At 40.2% G+C, this 18,779-nt stretch overlaps 1 protein-coding gene across 1 annotated transcript in view; it reads right to left on the bottom strand.

Annotated features, from left to right (window-relative positions):
• ZNF445 (zinc finger protein 445) overlaps positions 1 to 15,150 on the bottom strand; it is a 29,562-nt gene extending 14,412 nt beyond the window's left edge. Inside the window, exon 1 of the mRNA XM_046682591.1 lies at positions 15,011 to 15,150. The gene's annotated coding sequence lies outside the window, so the exon portion shown is untranslated. The remainder of the gene's footprint in view (positions 1 to 15,010) is intronic.
• Between the last annotated feature and the right edge of the window lie 3,629 nt (positions 15,151 to 18,779).

Genomic DNA, 18,779 nt, shown 5'->3' with positions numbered 1-18,779 from the left:
CGGAGAAGGAGCTGGTGCTACAGGCCATGTCACTGTGCAGGAGTCTACCCTGCAGATGTGCCCAACCAACTTCTGATAAAGGTGCAAAGAGCAATTCAAAGGTGGAAGGACAGGCTTCTCAACAAATGCAGCTGGAGCAACTGGACATCCATAGGCAAAATAACGAAAGTTGACTTAATCCTCGCATCTTATACAAAAATCAATTCAAAACGAATCATTCGCTTAAAATGTAAAACATTAAATCATACAACTTTCATAAAAAAGCATAGGAGGAAATCTTCAGGATCTAGGGCTAAGCAAAAAGTTCTTAGAATTGATACCCAAAGCATAATCCATAAAAGGAAAAATTGATAAACTGAACCTCATCAAAACTAAAAACTTCTGCTCTGGAAAGACTTTTGTTGAGAGAATAAGAAGACAAGCTACAGCCTGGGAGAAAATATTTACAAACCACACACCTGACAAAGGACTAATATCTGACTATATAAAGAACTCTCGAAACTCGATGGTAAAAAAAGTGAACAATCCTATAAGAAAATGGACAAAAGACGTGAAGATACATTTCACCAAAGAGAACATACAAATAACAAATAAGCAAATGCAAAGATGTTCAACATGATTTGCCATCAGGGAAATGCAAATTAAAACCACAATGAGCTATCACTATCATTTATCAGAATGGCTAAAATAAAAAAACGACAACACCAAATGCTGTTGAGGATGCAGAGAAACTGGATTACTCATATATAACTACCAAGAAAGCAAAATGTTACAGACACTCTGGAAAACAGTCTGACCATTTCTTAAAAACTAAATATGCCACTACCATACAACCTAGCAATTGCATTCCTAGATACGTATCCCAGAAAAATGAAAACCGATGTCCACACAAAAACCTGAACATGATTGTTCACTGCAGCCTTATTCATGATAGCAAAAACTAGAAACCACCCAGATGTCCTGCAATGGGTGAATGGTTAAACTGAGGTAAAATCATACTGTGGAATACTACTCCACAATAAAAAGAACGAATACACACAACAACATGAACTCATCTCCAGAGAATGATGATGAATGAAAAAACCCAATCTGGAAAGGTCACATAGTGTATGATTTCATTTATATAACATTCTTGAAATAACAAAACTACTGCAATGGAGAACAGATTAGTGTTTGACAGGGTCATTAAGGACTGGAGGGCGCGGGAGAAGTAAGTGTGGCTGTATGTAATAAAGAGTCTGACTTCATTTTTGACTATCGGCTACTTTCAAGGCCCACCACTCCTCCTTTCCTTCTTGCCAATATCCGGGCAAACAAATAAAAAAGCCCAGATGCTCCCTCCTTCAGTGCTGGCGGGAAGTTCAAAGCACAGAAACCCTGGCCTGTGTACACAAATCCTCACTGCAGCCCCATTCTCTAACCGTAATAAAAGCCAAAGCCAGTCACCTCTCCTTGCTCTCTTCAGCCTTTTTTAGACCAGCTCTGGAGCCAGCCTTGCTCTTCCCAGAAGCCTCATTCAGCAGGTAATAAATCTCTTCATATCCTTGCATGCACATGCATGCACATCATCAGTCTCAACACCCAAATCAATCTTGTTTTGTGGCGGGGGGGGGGGTAGTCTATCCCACCAATAAGGGGTGACAACAACACTATAAAAGGGGACCATGAGGGATCTCTATGCTGATGGGAATGCTCTGTATCTTGACTGTATCAATGTCAATATCCTGGTTGTGATACTGCACTACAGTTTTGCAAGGTGTTATCATTGGGACCGTGGAGGGGAAACTAAGTAAAGAATACGTGGGATTTTCCTGAATTATTTCTTACGACTATACGTGAATCTATAATTATTTCAAAATAAGAAGTTCAGTTTTAGGGGCCAGCCCCATGGCCAAGTGGTTAAGTTCACGCGCTCCGCTGCAGGTGGTCCAGTGTTTCGTTGGTTCAAATCCTGGGTGTGGATATGGCACCGCTCATTAAGCCATGCTGAGGCGGCGTCCCACATGCCACAACTAGAAGGACCCACAACTAAGAATATACAACTATGTACCCGGGGGGCTTTGAGGAGAAAAAGGAAAAAAAAAAATCTTTAAAGAAGTTCAGTTTTTTAAAAAAGAGTAAATGCTCCAGTGGGCAATGCACACTCCTAAATATCCAGTGGATCAAAGAAGAAATCACAAGAAAAATTAGGAAATACTTCGAGATGAATGAAAATGAAAACACAACACGCCAAAACTAATAGGATGAAATTAAGGGAGTGCTTAGAGGGAAATTTATTGCTGCAAATGCCTACATATTTTTAAAAAAAAGAAAAAGAAAAAAAAGCAAAGAAAGAAAAATCAATAACCTAACCTTCTACCTTAATACACTGGAAAAAGAAGAGTAAACTAAATCTAAAGGAAGCAAAAGGAAAGAAATAAAGATTAGAGTGGAAATTAATGAAATAGAGAATAGAAAAAGTAGAGAAAACCAATGAAATCCAAAGTTGGTTCATTGAAAAGATCAACAAAATTGATAAACTTTTAGCTAGACTGATAAAGGAAAAAAAAGAGAAAACACTCAAATTACATAAATCAGAAATGAAAGAGGGAAAATATCACTGACTTTACAAAACAAAAAGAATTATTTAAATGTATAATATTTGCCAATAAATTAAATATTTTAGATGAAACAAACTCCTATAAAACACAAACTATAGAAACTGACTCAAGAAGAAATACAAAACCTGAGTAGACTTATAACAAGAGATTCATTTAGTAGTAAAAAACTACCCAAAAAGAAAAGCCAAGGCCCAGATCGCTTCATTGATGAATTCAACCAAATATTTAAAGAAAAATTAACACCAATTCTTCACAAACCCTTCCAAAAAACAGAAAAGGAGGGAACACTTCCTAATTCATTCTATGAGGTCAGTACTGCCACAATACCAAACCAGACAGACCAATACCTCTTATGAATATAAATGCAAAAATTTTCAAAAATACTCACCAACTGAATCCACCAACATATAAAAAGAACTATACACCATGACCAAGTGAGAGTTATTCTAGGAATGCCAGGTTGGTTTAACACAGCAAGACAGTAAAAACGAAAATCACATGATGATGTCAACAGGCACAGAAAAAGCATTTGACAAAATCCAAACTTTTCATGGTAAAAGCACTCACTAGGAATAGAAAGGAACTTCTCAATCTGGTAAAAAGCATCTACAAAAAGTCCAGTTAACATCATACTTAATGGTTAAAGGCCAAATGCTTTCCCCCAAAAACTGGGAACACGACAAGGATGTCCACTCTCACCTCTTCTATTTAATACTGTACAGAAGGTTCCAGCCAAGACAATTAGGCAAGAAAATGAAAGGGGAATAAAAAAGGTATCCAGATGTGAAAGGAACAAAGTGAAACAACCTCTATACACAAATGACATCATCTGTATCTAGGAAATCCTACAGACTCCACTAAAGCTATTAGAACTAATAAGAGCTCAGCAAAGTTGAAGGACATAAGATCAATGTGCAAAAACAATGGTATTTCTATATAGTAGAAATGAACAAACTAAAAATAAAATTAACAATTCAAATTACGATCACATGAAAAAGAATAAAATACTTAGGAATGAGTTTAACAGAAGAAGAGCAAAACTTATACCCTGAAAACTACAAAACATTGTTAGAAGAAATTAAAGATTTAGATCACTGGAAAGATACTCTGTGTTCATGGGTCAGAAGACAAAATATTGTTAAGACGACAATACTCCCCAAATTTATCTATAGATTCAACTCAATCCCTATCAGCACCCCAGTTGGCGTCTTTGTACAAATTGAAAAGCTGATGCTAACATGGAAACTCAAGAGACCCTCACAATAGTCAACATAATCTTCAAAAAGAATAAGTTGGAAGACTTACACTATTAATTTCAAAACTTCCTTTATAAAGCAGCAGTCCTCAAGACAATGTGGTGCTGGTGTAAGAAAAGACATACAGATCAATGAAATAGAATTAAGAGTCCAAAAATAAACCCATACATCTAAGGTCAATTTATTTTTGACAAGGGTACCAAGACCACCCAAAGGGGAAGAATGGTCTTTTCAACAAATGGTGTTGGGACAGCTGTATGTCTGTCTATATTAAGAAGAATAAAGTTGGACCCCTACATAATATAATACACAAAAACTACCTCAAAATGGATCAAAGACCTAAATGTAAGAGCTAAAATTATAAAATTCTTATCAGAAAATGTAGATATAATATTTTGTCACATTGAATTAAGCAATGCACGCAAAAAAACAAAACAGATAAGCTGGACTTCGTCAAAATTTAAAACTCTCATGCTTCAGAGGACATATGAAGAAAGTGAAGACAACCCACAGACTGGGAAAAAATATTTGCAAATCACATATCTGATAAGGGACTTGTACTTAGAATATATAGAGAACTTTAACAATTCAATAATAAAAAGATAAGCCAAAGCAACCTCGAGAAACAAGAACAAAGCTAGAGGTGTCGCACTCCCTGATTTTGAACCATACTACAAAGCTATAGTAACCAAAACTGTATGGTACTGGCACAAAAACAAACACAAAGATCAATGAAACAGAGAGCCCATAAATAAACCCATGCTTATATGGTTAACTAATCTACAACAAAGGAGGCAAGAATATACAATGGGGAAAAGACAGTCTCTTCAATAAATGGTGCTAGGAAAACAGGACAGCTACATGTAAAAGAATGAAACTGGACACTTTCTTACACCAAATACAAAAAAAACCCCTCAAAATGAATTGAAGACCTAAATATAAGACCTGAAACCATAAAACTCCTAGAAGAAAGCATAGGCAGTAAGCTCTTTGACACAGGTCTTAGCAATATTTGTTTGGACCCGTTTCCTTAGGCAAGGACAACAAAAGCAAAAATGAACAAACGGGACTAAATCAAACTAAAAAGCTTTTGCACAGGAAGGAAACCACCAACAAAACAAAAAGGCAATTTACTGACTAGGAGAAGACATGTGCAAACAATATATCCGATAAGGGGTTAATAACCAAAATATATGAAGGACTCATACAACTCAATATCAAAAAACAAACAATCCAAAAAAAAAAAAAAACCAAACAATCCAATTAAAAAATGGGCAGCAGACCTGAATAGACATTTCCCCAAAGAAGATATACAGATGGATCAATGGACACATGAAAAGATGTTCGACATCACTAATCATCAGGGAAATGCAAAGCAAAACCACAATGAGGTATCACCTCACATCTGACAGAATAGCTAATATCAAAAAGACAAGGGGGCCGGCCCGTGGCCGAGTGATTAAGTTCTCGTGCTCCGCTTCAGCAGTCCAGGGTTTCACCAGTTCCAATCCTGGGCACGGACACGGCACCATTCATCAAGCCACGCTGAGGCAGCGTCCCACATACCACAACTAGAGGGACCCACAACTAAAAATAGACAACTATGTACCGGGGGGCTTTGGGGAGAAAAAGGAAAAAAATAAAATCTTTAAAAAAAAAAAGACAACAAATAACAAGTGTTAGTGAGGATGTGGAGAAAAGGGAACCCTCGTACACTGCTGATGGGAATGGCAACTGGCGTAGCCACTCTGGAAAACAGCATGGAGGTTCCTCAAAAAATTAAAAATAGAATTAACACGTGATTCAGCAATTCCACTTCTGGGTATTTATCTGAAGAAAATGAAAACACTAATTTGAAAAGATTTATGCACCCCTATGTTTACTGTAGCATCATTTACAATAGCCAAGATATGGAAACAACCTAAGAGTACATCAGTAGATGAATGGATAAAGAAGATGTGGTACATATACACAATAGAATATTACTACGCCATAAAAAGGAATGAAAGTTTGCTATTTGTGACAACATGAACAGACCTAGAGGGCATTACGCTAAATGAAATAAGTCAGAGAAATACAAATACCACATGACTTCACTTATATGTGGAATCTAAAAAACAAATGAACAAACAAAACAGAAACAAACTCATCCATACAGAGAACAAACTGATGGTCACCAGATGGGAGAGGGGTGGTGCAATGGTCAAAATAGGTAAAGGGAATAAGAGGTACAAATTTCCAGTTATAAAATAAATATGTCATGGCATGGGATAGAGTCAATAATATTGTAATAACTTCATATGGTGACAGATGGTTACTGGATTTACCGTGGTGATCATTTCATAATGTATATAAATGTCAAACTGCTAGGCTGTACTCCTGAAACTAATATAATATTGTATGTCAATTATACTTCAATTAAAAAAAAAGAATTCTGAGACTAACCTGCCTCACAATAAAAAATAATAATAACACTAATTTGAAAAGATTTATGCACCCCTATGTTTACTGTAGCATCATTTACAATAGCCAAGATATGGAAACAACCTAAGAGTACATCAGTAGATGAATGGATAATAATAATAATAAAAGAGCACAATTAAAATTGGACAAATCATCTGAATAGACATTTCTCCAAAGAAAATATAAAAATGGCTGAAAAATACACAGGACACTCAGCAATATTAGTCATCAGGGAAAAGCAGATCAACATCACAATGCGATACCACTTGACACCCACTAAGATGGCTAGAATCAAAGTCAGAAAATAACATGTGTTAGCAAAGATGTAGAGATACCGGAACATTCCTAACTGCTGATGGGAATGCAAACTGTGCAGCCAATTTGGAAAACAGTCTGGCAGTTCTCCAACAAGTTAAACATAGTTAGTACTTGCAATTACCTTCCTAGTATACCCAGGAGAAATGAAAATAGATGTCCACAAAAAACTTGTACACAAATGTTCACAGCAGCATTATTCATAACAGTCAAAAGGAGGAAACAACCCACATGTTCATCAAGGATTTCAAATTTATTAGCATAAAGCTCTTCACATACTGGTATTCTCTTAAAGTTTAAAAAGAAAAGTCCCCTGTATCTATAGCTTTATCTTCTTTCTGGCATACAATCTTAGCAATCCAGGGATAGAGGGAAACTCTCCCAGCTGAGGTGGGGAAAAACAAAGAGAAATTTACAGCAAATGTGACATTAAGTGGTGAAGATATTAATGGCCCTGCAATTAAAATCAGGAACAATCACACAATGAAATCCTAGCCAATACAATTAGATAAGAAAAGGGAAATCTGCAGAAATCTGTTAGAAAAGAAAGAAGGGTCAAAGCTAATATTATTCATGAATGATACGAACATCCAACTAAAAAACCTAAGAGAATCAACTGAAAAACTGTCAGAAGTAATATGAGAGGTCATTAAGGAGGTCAAATATATAATCACCGTGTAATCAATAACTTTCCAATACACAAGCAACAACCAGTTAAGAAGAGAATAAACATAAGAGCAACAAACCAAAAAAACATAAAATATGCATAAATAAAGCTAATAAAAAAATGTACAAGACCTTAATGGGGAAACAGAAAACTGCCAAAAGACAAAATAGATCTGAATAAATCTTAAGTACAAAAAGACTAATATTTTCAAGGCTACTACTTAATACTTCCTAAATTAACATGAAAAGTCTATACAATCCCAACAAAACCCCAATATAACTTTTATTCAGACTTGATAAACATAAGCTACAATTCACACAAATGAGTACAAGCCAAAAATAGCCAAGACAATTTTTTAAAGGTGGAAAGATTTGTTCTACAAGACAACATGGCTTATTATAAGAATACAGTAACTAAAACAGTGAGTATTATTGAAGGAATATACAAATAGCAGATAAAAGGAACAGTACGGAATCCTGACATAGACTTATACACATACAGATCTGGCATATGACAGAGGTAGCATTACAAGACAGTGGGAAAGAACAGATAATTGAGGGACAATTGGCTAGGCAAATTAAAATAAAAGCAAAATCATAAGCAAAATGAATTCCAGTCAAAGACTTAACTTCAAAAACAAAAAAGAGAGTAACAACCCCAGGGTAAGATAGCATTTTTTTAAAAAACAAAATGAAAAGAATGATATATGACATCAGTATTTAAAAAGCTCTTCTTAAAAAAAAGAATAAAACCACTGATAAAAGTGTAAATTTTTACCCACAAGGAAGGTCTGAAAGTCTAGTAGTCTAGAAGTTTAGTTTTAGTAAAACACATTACTTATGCCCTAAGAATTTCATTTCTAGGACTTGCCCCAGGGATTTTTCTTCTGGGGAAAACAGTTGCACAGATATACACACATTTGCACAGACATTCGCACAAGGGATGACTAGAGTACTCTTTGTAATAACAAAATATTAGAAATAATCTACCTGACCATCAATATGGCTAAATAAAAGTGCAGCACTTTATAGGATGAAATACCATACAATAGTTAAAAAGATCGTACTAGACCCTTAAGTGTCGACGTAATTGTTTCACTGTTCACTGGGTGGTCAGACTGTGCAGCCAAGGTTAAAAAGCAGGTAAAGTGTGACCCACAGAAGAGACCAGAGCATGATTCTAAGCTGCTGAGAACAGACCACACACACACCAGACTCAAGGGGTAGAGCACTTACTGATAGCAAGAGAGGTGAGAAAGTACACCAGATTGAACCCCTTGCAGTCCATTGGTCCCCCATGACCAACAGTTCCACTCCACAGCTGATGCGGTGCGGGTGGTATGGAAGCAAGCACCACATTTCATGCTTCCATAGAAGGACCTCGACCCCTCACCCGTGGGGTCTGAAATACAGAGAGCAGAGGTGGGCCTGAGAGCCCCTGACACATGCACTGAAGCAGAAGAAAGGGGTATTTACATTAAGCACTGAACAAGGAAAGACAGTCCCTCACACAGAAATAAACGCAGCAAAGGCTGTGAGGTGAGGGGCTCTTAATTTTTTCACAAGATGTTCCCAGCTTAAGGCCACTCATGCTGCTATCAAGAGAGAAGCTGGGCTTGACTGCTCTTCCCAACAATAACAAAAACATATGCTAAGTTAAAAAGAACATCATAGATATAACTGTTAAAAAAACCTAAAATCATATATATGTGAATATAAGTGTGTATCCGCGTGATGTACACATAAGTACTCAAAAGAATTAAAAATAGCCTAGAAGGAGTCACAAAAACTCTTAGTGACTGTGGGGGTGGAGAGGTTGAGAATAGTAATTAAAGAAGACTTCAGTTTATTTGTAGTAACCTGATTTTTTTAACATGACATTTATGTACCAGTCTTTCTCTTTTCTTTTTCTTTTTTAAGAGTGCACATAGAAAATGATGAATGCAAATATGCCAAAATATTAGAAGTAGTTTCTCTTGTGTTGGAAATATGCCTGATTATTATTTTCCTCTTTATATTTTTTCTTTTCCCAATTTGCCAAAATAAAAAGTAAACTAAAAGGCAAGTTTTAGAAATTACAGTTATGAACTCATTTATGTCTTAAACAAAATAAAAATAAAGCCCAGTTTGCACATGCACAGAAAGTTCTGAAGCCTTGCCACCAAAGTGTTTGCAGCTGTTGTCTCCTCTGTTTACTCATGTTCCCTGAATTATTACACATTACTTGTACAATCAGCAAAGTGATCAATAATTCTGCTAAAAAACCAAAGCAACTGAGAATCAGCTCCCAGGACTGAAGAGCTCAGCACCAACCAGAAGGGGTACACATCCCTGAAATAGACTTGGATGCAAATGGTGGCTACAGTTCAAGCAACTGCAAAAGGGAAGAGAAACCCAGGTGACCTTAGTTCTGATTTAGCCACTGAGTCAGCAAGCAAATCAGAGACGCCTAGATGAACAAAGAGAACAAGGTATGAAAAAACTGGCAAGTGAGGCAGAGAACGAAAAGAGCAAAACGCTGCCTATACAGAGTTCATCGACCTCCCTGCCTTCCACGGATGCTGGGATCTGGGGCCTACGTGAAAGAATGTGTCTGGGCTTGGAGCCGGAGATAGCCACTTCGGCCCTAACCCCAAGGCACAAGTTGCTAAGACAATGTCCTGCGTCACGTTCCTTGTCTGGGCTGGCCACCCCGATGGGCACCTGACCGGACTACAGAAATATCCCATCCTTGGGAACAAAAAGATAAAAAACATCCCATCCATGGGAACAAGAAGAAATAACTCAAAGTATCTAAATGTCTGAAGCCCAGAGTTAGAACCTAGATAATCTCAAAATAAAAGGGAGTCACAGGCATAGAACATTTGGAAGTCTCACTGAGGAGACAACCCTCTGCCCCAGACCTGAACAATCAGCACCCCCGCCCGACATGAAACTTTTGGGACTTCCCTGGCTGACTGCGGTGTGGATGTTGTAAGTACCGATTGTAGCTCTCTGCTTTTCTTTTTCCCCACTTTATTTCCTGCTCTTTGTTCTGTTCCCCCCATCAATAAACTCTGATTTGCAGAGAACACGCAAAAGAAAGTAGACAGAGGATATTAAAACAAAACAAAAGTCTACAAAGAGGTGTGAGATGGACAAGCAGGTCTTGGCATTTGTTGCAAAGTGGCCTATGACTCCACACACCGAGTCACAGACGATGGTCGTCTTCCCCTGAAACCGAGGCACCCTCCAACTCCCACCATGTAAGCAAATTTAAAGAAATCACTACCTTCACCCAGAAGCCATCATCTCCTACATTCGCTACAAACATCCGGACTCAGCAAGTGCTGCTGGGACTGACAAAAACGAGAGGACCGTACACTGAGATGGGAAGAAGGAAGCACGCCATCACCCAGCTAAAAGGGAGAAACTACAGCCCTGCTCCAAGGCACGGAGAGTCAAGCGAAGAACTACATTAGGGATCACGCATGTGAGGAGGCTGCCCTAGTTCGGGCAGACAAAGGAAGCCATGCTGTGCAAACAGGGGGACAGGTAAGAAGAAACAGTCAGAGAAAACAAAAGCAAAGGAAAACGAGAGAAGTGATAAAGCAAATCACTGAAGGCCTATGAAAAGAGACTTAGAGACACAACGACAAAAGACGCCTGAAGAGGAAAGGGTGCTTCAGGAGCAGGAGGGGCAGGCTCCAGCCCTGCTGAGCTCCAGCAGCTCAAACCGGAAGAAGGAAACTGCTCAGGACGAAGCAGAAAGTCAGCGAGGGAGACAGCCTTTCACAGACAAACCCGCAGAATGGATGGGAGACAGAAGGAAAACTGAAGTATGAAAAGAACTGGAAAACCGCTCAGGGTGAGGAGAAATCTGGCAGGGAGCCTAAAGAGAATGAGCTGGAGGCCAGGGAGAAATATTTCAAAGAAATGCACCCAGTGGGGAAGATAAACAGCATCGACCTATCTCAGGAAATTGAGACCCACAGTGAAGTGAGCACCAGAAAGAAGCCTCCAACCTGGCCTGTTCTGAAGCAGCTGCTGCAGAAACATCCAGGGGCCACTGAGCCATTTGTAAAGAGGTGGTGAGAAGACCGACAGGCAGGAAAAGGAGCGCGACAGCCTGTGAGCACGCCCATAGACGCCAGGCCTTCCATCAAAGAAAGGGTGAGCCCAGCCTCTGCGACCATGAACATGGACAAAGCTGAAGACCTCCTGGGCCTTCAGGCTCTGAGTGAAAGACCCAGAGCAAGGGAAAGTGATGGGGGCCAGAGAGCTGAAAGCGCCCCACTACATCAGGTATCCAGGTGCCTCAGATTCCTCCCAAGCCCAGCCAGCTTTTGAGGACTGAAGAAAAGCTCCATCCATCAACTTGTTAAGATGATATCATAAACGTTGAGGCCCCAGGTCTGGGGAGCAACCTGAGCTGGATCAGGCCTCTTCTCCAGAGCTTCCTCCACACCCCAACCCAGGTCATTCCCACAATGAGAACGGCTTTGAAAAGACAACGAAAGTCCCAAGCAATCACCTGGGCATTTTTCAGGGACATTTTCTTCTTTTTGTCATTTTGCTCCTTCATCACACGTGCAATGTAATTTTGTTTGTTTTCCTTTTTAAATCCTCATTAAGTTGTCTCTTATTCTCCTGTTTTCCCTACCAGTGTCAGGGCCATAAGTTTTATTCTATACACTGATAATAAGCAAACAAGTTTCTAAGACTATTGTCACTAAACAAAGACTGCTTCGAGCGCATTTTTAAATGTTAACATGACATTTACACCAATAGATCAATTAATAAGCTCAAACCTAGTACCCAAAACTTCATTTCTAAATACCATTCTCAATCGAAAGGAACCAGGGTTCCTTGAAGAAATGGTTGATTCCAGCTCTGGGGGAGGAAAAATAAAAGATGAGTATTTCATGGTGCCTGAAATTCAGGGAAAGACACAAAAAGATGGGGGCATGTCGAGGGGAAACAGGAGCCAACTTAAAAGAGCTCCCAATTGCCAAAGCTACAACAATTTAAGCAACAAAATAAATAATAATAGCACTACATTATAGCCCAAAGAATAACCACTCAACATCACACCCTGATATCACTAACTGAATAAACAAACAAAAGGGGGAGAAGGCACAACTCTGCCTCACAAAGAACTCCAGTTAATAAATGTAGAAGGAACGACAAAATGAAAGGCACCATTAGAACCTCACAGTAATAAGTGCTGCAGGCAAGAGGCACCGAGGAATGCCAACTAGTGGGTGACACTTAAGGAGAACCAGGCTATTTCTAGGCAAAATCTCCAAGTACCTTCCCCCAAATGATAACTAATCACAAAGGCAAAGACGGTAACTTGACAGTGGTGGAAAGTGCCAGACACCACTGGACCAAGATGACTGTGCCAGTAACAAGACATATCGACCTCATCCTCAATCTAAGCAGACATCTGACAAAACCAAACTGAGGGTCATTCGACAAATACAAATACAAAATACTGCCAAAGGGTCAAGGTCACGTAAAACAAGGAAAGACCGAAGAACTGTCACAGGTTGAAGGAGAATAAGGAGACACGACAACCCAATGGAATGAGGGATTCTAGACTGGATCCTGGAACAGAAAAAGGACATTAGCAAGACACTGATGAAGTCTGCATAAAGTCAGCAGTTGAACTCGCAGTACTGTACCACTGTAAACTTCTTAACTTTGAGGATTGTACTGTGGTTATGCAAGACAGGAACTTCAGGCAAACTGGGTAAACAGTTAAGGGAACTCTGTACACTTCTGCAACCCTCTGCAAGTCTACAATGACTCACAATAAAAAGGTTCTTAAATCGAAAAAGTGTGTTACCTTGTAAAATTTATTTCTATCTTAGATATTAAGGATTAACGTGGCCATCAAGGATATTAAATACTGTCAATTCTTACCTCCAATTTGGATTCATCCTTTCATTAATTTAACAGATATTTACTGAGCACCTACTACGTCCTAGGCACTGAGGTCTCAGAGGCGAATAAAGCAGACAAAAAGCACTGCCTTGAGGAGCTTACGGGAAGACACACAACGAAATAAAATACATGGTATGTTAGAGACAGGTGCCATGCAGTATAAGAAAACAAGGAGGAGGGTGATCAGGGAAGGAAAAGTACAAGCCCAAAAATTCAGTCTTGCAGAGCACACAGGGGTTCACCTGAGGGAGCTCTTTCACAGTGTTTCTGATATAAAAATACTGAAGATTGCAAAATAATTTGTTATGTTTTATGGTTAATATATTTTTAGTCTCAAGTAACTCTCTGACATCATAGAATGCTTATGTGCTAATACTTGCGGATATCAGGAGCCACAGAAAACTGTATGGTGGCATAGTTACTATTTTTTATACTTTGTCAGTTTCCCTCCTAAGTACATACCGAGGTTTATCTTCAAAACATTCACATTTCTTTCAGCTACAGTAAGGATTAGTTTTTTAACCAAAAGCTGTCTGCCTTTCTTCAGCATTAACATAACACATAAGAGCAGCCTCATCCATCAGTCCTTGAATACGCACACAGATATACATGTATATAACCGACAGAAGTTTCCTGATATCCTCAGTCAAAATATGGCTAGAAACATTCCCTGACAATTCCTTGCAAAGTAAACGACCTAGTATTAGTGGGTTTTCAGTTTTGAACCGCAAACAGTTTGAAATAGGATGGTGGTCTTTCCTGGCCACCACTTTCTATTTTCTTAGACTAATGTTAAGTGAGAGTGGTTTTAGGCAATACCTGTACCTTCTATTTTAAAACTGCATTTTACAAACTACTCTTTCATTTTGAAAATAAACACCCTACCAAACAAGATTCTGCTTTTTTGGTAAAAGTATCACTTGTTGAGAATTTAGAGCTTCATATAATGTATACTATGGGAAATAAACTGCAAACGAAATGTTTTCTTTTAATCATACTTGCAAAAATATGTCTTGGTGGTGTCATAATGCTAGCACTAATTTTAACCAATATACGAACAAATAACATTCCGCAAGCTGAAGATATGACTTTCAAAAGCAACAGTATGAATGTACTTAAGGTCACTGAATTAAACATTTTAAAATGGTTAAAATGATAAATTTCACGTATCATATGGTAAATGTTATGTGTATTTTATCACAATACTAAAGTTTTTTAAAAGCGATAGTATACAAATATGGAATCATTATGTTGCACACCTGAAACTGTTATGTCAATTATACCTCAATTTAAAAAATTTAAAAACATATGGATTATATATTAAAAAGGTAAAAACACGATCCCATTCCGTAATAAACATATATATATATATATATATATACACACACATGTATGCGAGCTTGCATACTTATACACAAACTGGAAAACGTCAGGAAGCCTCCAGGAGAACACACTAGCGGACTGCGGTTACTTTTACTTTCCTTACTCTCCCCGCGTCATCTAATGGGCCGTAATGAGCGCGCTTTGTTTGCATAATCGGGAGAAGCGATAACGCACAGAAATCCCTCCCTCCGCGCCCCGGGCCCCCGGGCGCCGAAGCTCCTCCAGCTGAGCCCTCAGCACGGCGGGGACCGGATCCCCGGCCAGACCACCGCCCCGGGCGCGGCCTCCAGCCCGGGCCCCACCGCCGCCCGCCGGCCACAGCCGAGCACCCCGCCGCGCCCCGGGAACCCCGCGGGCGCACAGCAGCCCCCGCCCCGCCTGCGCCACCCGGCCGCTCACCGACTCCCGCGGCCGCCCGATACTCCGCCTGCCCGCCGCACCGCACGCCCCGCGCCCGGCTCCCGCTGGCCCGTCGCGCACGCGCGCCGCCGCCCCGGGCCTCCGCGGCCTCTCTAGGAAACTGGGAGGGCCACCGTCTCGGCTTCTTCCGGCCCAGGGTCGCGCTGGCCGGTCTCCGAGCCCAGCCGAGGGGCTCGTCCCCAAGCCCGCCGCCTGCCCTGTGGACGCCTGTCCTCCGTTCGCCTAGGCCCATTCGAGCCCCAGAGCTCTATCAGTCTCGGCGTTTTCCCACATCCCTGTTGTGTGTGCAGGGCTGCCCTCCCTCCAGGCAAGAAAAGGATCCAAAGCTCGGGGTCAAAATAGGGACCAGCAAGATCTAACTGACCGGTTCTGGTTGGCAGAGCTGTTAAAGGGCCACTCATTACTCCCTGGGGCCTCCTTCAAGTTGGGAAACCAGATCCTAAGGGAGGCTAGCTTCCAGGACAACCTCTTCCCGCATCACCGCCACAACCGGGGGTACATGCTCATTCCCAGCCACAGCCGCAGAAACATTACCTTCCCACAGCCTCCAGAGTAAATTTTAAAGATCTTCTTGGCTCTCATGCAGCAATTCATGAATTGTGCAGCATCCAATCTAGCAGATAGGAGTTCTGAAGAGCTGTATACAAGGCAAGATTTCATAGGCAGAAGGGAGTGTGACCAGGGAATCAGGCAAAGAAAGGGCTACTGCTGTCTGTCAAGTGTTTTTCACACAAGAAGAAGCTGTGTTCTGTTTTGCAGAAACTAATGCCCCCATTTTGCAGATGTTGCTATTTGGCAGAGATACATGTTTGCAGCAAGACCCCAGCAAAATGTTCCGGCACCAAACGTCCTAAAGTTACCTTAAACTCATTAGCATCTTAAATTGTCTTCCTCTGGGAGGGTCTGAGCAGCCATTTTCAGATTGTGAGATATATGTTATCACGTGTTTGCCTGCTACACATGCACCCCAAATGAACACTGTTGTTTTACAGATAAACCTGTTATCCTGTGCTCTCTTGTGTATCAAGTGTCCACCAGCTCTGGGAAACACCACCCTGGGAGCTATCCCTGGTGTTCTCCATTGCTTATGCAAGCAATAAAACTTTTCTTCACCTACTTTTGCCTTGGTTGTACTTTTCAGCTCTGCACTCATCAAGAGATAAACTCATTGAGTTTGGTTAAAGGAGCAGGAAGAAGAAAGTTATACTAGGGGAAAAAGTGGATTGGTTATCGCAAGGTTATTTTCCTTATAAAGGATGGCAGGGGTTTATCAGGCAGATTACCTAACTAATGCTGATCAGGAAATTCTTTTTTTTTTTTTAATTTGTGCCCATCTTCCTCTACTTTATATGTGGGACGCCTGCCACAGCATTGCTTGACAAGCAGTGCATAGGTCCATACCCGAGATCCAAACCGATGAACCCCGGGCTGCAGAAGCAGAATGTGTAAACTTGACTGCTGCACCACAGGGCCGGCCCCCAAGGAAATTCTTGATTGACTTGTTAAAGACAAAAAAACAGGCCTAAAATTGAGTCACTCAGGCTAAGCCCCACATAACCAAACCAAAACTTAACTTACTTATAATTTTGGCTCTCCTAGAAATAGAATCTTAAACCAGTCAATCAGGATTCACTTGATCAATATTAGTTAGTAATTTGCCTGATAAACCCCTGCCATCCCTGATAAAGTAACCTTGCAATAAGCAATCCACCTTTTTACCTAGTATAACTTCCTTGTTTCTTTTCCTTCCGCTATAAAGTCTCTTGCTTTGTACAGCTCTTCAGAGCTCCTTTCTATCTGCTAGATTGGATGCTGCCTGATTTATGAATCACTAAATAAAGCCTATAAGATCTTTAATATCTGAATTTTGTTCTGTAACAGACTAGTTTCAGATTCCATTTCCAGGAAAGCTGAAACTGTAACTAAGTTAAGCTTGGTTTGGTGACATGGGGCTTGGTATAAGTGACTCCATTTGAGCCTGTTGTCTTATCTTTAGCAATCTCCCCCTTTCGATCACACTCTCGGCCTGAGATATGTGGTCAAAATTTAAGGCATTAGGACTACTCCCAGCTACCACTCTGGAGTTCTTGCAATTTTTGCTGAATCTCTGTGTTAATCACAGGTCACAATGTCAAGTTCACATTCCTTAAGTTGGTCCTTCTCTTCATTACTTTTCTGACATTCTAATCTTAGATCATTTGCTTGGTAGTTAGCAGCCGCAAATGTGCATTTAAAGCTTTTGAAGGAATACAGCACAGCAGGAAGACTACTATGATTATTATGAACAGGATAATTCCCAATGTCTGGAGTGCTCTTCAGAGCCATGGTCCCCAAGACCCAAAACAATCAGAATCAAACAAGTCAAAGAAAGATCCTACTGAAAGAATCACTTTCCTAGGCCAAGTGGCTTGTTCAGTGATCTTGTGTAGCTGAGTCTCAACTTTCCTTGAAGTGTAAGTATAACAAGTTGTGTTGGCCACAGCACAGACACCTCCTTGCTCAGCTAAAAGATATCAAGGGCTATCATACTATCAAGAACAACTTTGGGACCTCAACACCCCCACTAACACTACGGGATAGATCATCCAGATAGAAAGTCAACAAGGAAATTGTAGAATTAAATGAAAAACTAGACCAGATGGACTTAATAGATATATAGAGAGAGAGAACACTCCATCCGAAAACAGCAGGTTACACATTCCTCTCAAGTACACATGGAACGTTCTCAAGGATAGAGCATATATTGGGAAACAAACAACAGCTGTGGCCAGAGAGTTTAAGAGTTTTTGTTGGGAAGTCATTGCTTTAGCAGTCAATTCTGTGATATCTTCAAGAGTTAAGGGAAGGTTCCTAATCATAGCCTCATTTGCATTTACTCCTAGCCAGAGGAGTAGCGATCTGCCAAAAGAAGTGAATTTTGAATCATGAATGCCTCCTGGTAATTTCATTTGGTTTGATAATGCAAATTGAGCGCAGCTGACCAGTGAGATGTCTCAATTTGATTGCAGGCAGTTAGGGGTACAGTTAGATAACCCAAAGGGCACCATCAGGTTAAGTGCCAGCCATCTAGGGATTCATCAGTGCAAGAAGTATGCTTTTCCTTAAAACCACCACAGACAAAAATAAACCCTGCTGGGGCACACCTACTCCCAATAAAATATTGTTATTAACGGATTCGTTCACTGAGATTTTTTCACTTGCTCAGTTAAGCCATGGATCGGTTAGGTTTTGATCATGCTCAGGAAGGTCATTTCCTATTCTAAAATAAAAGGTAATTCTAAACTCTTTGCAGAGAAGGGTGCTTGTGGGAAAATGTGCAGCTCCAGGCCAGGGGCAGTTTGTGATTAGATAATCATAAAATCATGGTAGTGAGAACGTATTGATGTTTTTAAAGGTATCCCTGTCTGTCTGAGTTCGTACAGTTATTGTAACTAGGGAGCCAGGCAAAGAAAAGCGTACTAAGGACCTGATCAAAACTAACACTATCTGTTGAGTGTTTTGCAGAGAGAAATTTTCAGGAAGAGCCTAACCACAGAAGGTTCCCACAAGCAAGCTAACTGAAGCCGGTTCTGGCCGCCTCACACTGCTCCAGAATGAACTAAAGTAAACTGTCTTCATTATAATCTCCTCGAAATATTAAACTCTCCACTCAGGGCAAGACTTATCTGCTGTTTTCTAACCATGTGATGTCCGAAGACACACGATCAATGATTGTACTTGTGCTGGAATTCCCTCCCCTATACATGAT

Source organism: Equus quagga, chromosome 1, assembly GCF_021613505.1.
Source record: "Equus quagga isolate Etosha38 chromosome 1, UCLA_HA_Equagga_1.0, whole genome shotgun sequence".
NCBI lineage: Eukaryota > Metazoa > Chordata > Mammalia > Perissodactyla > Equidae > Equus > Equus quagga.
This window is presented reverse-complemented; position numbering and strand designations above follow the sequence as displayed.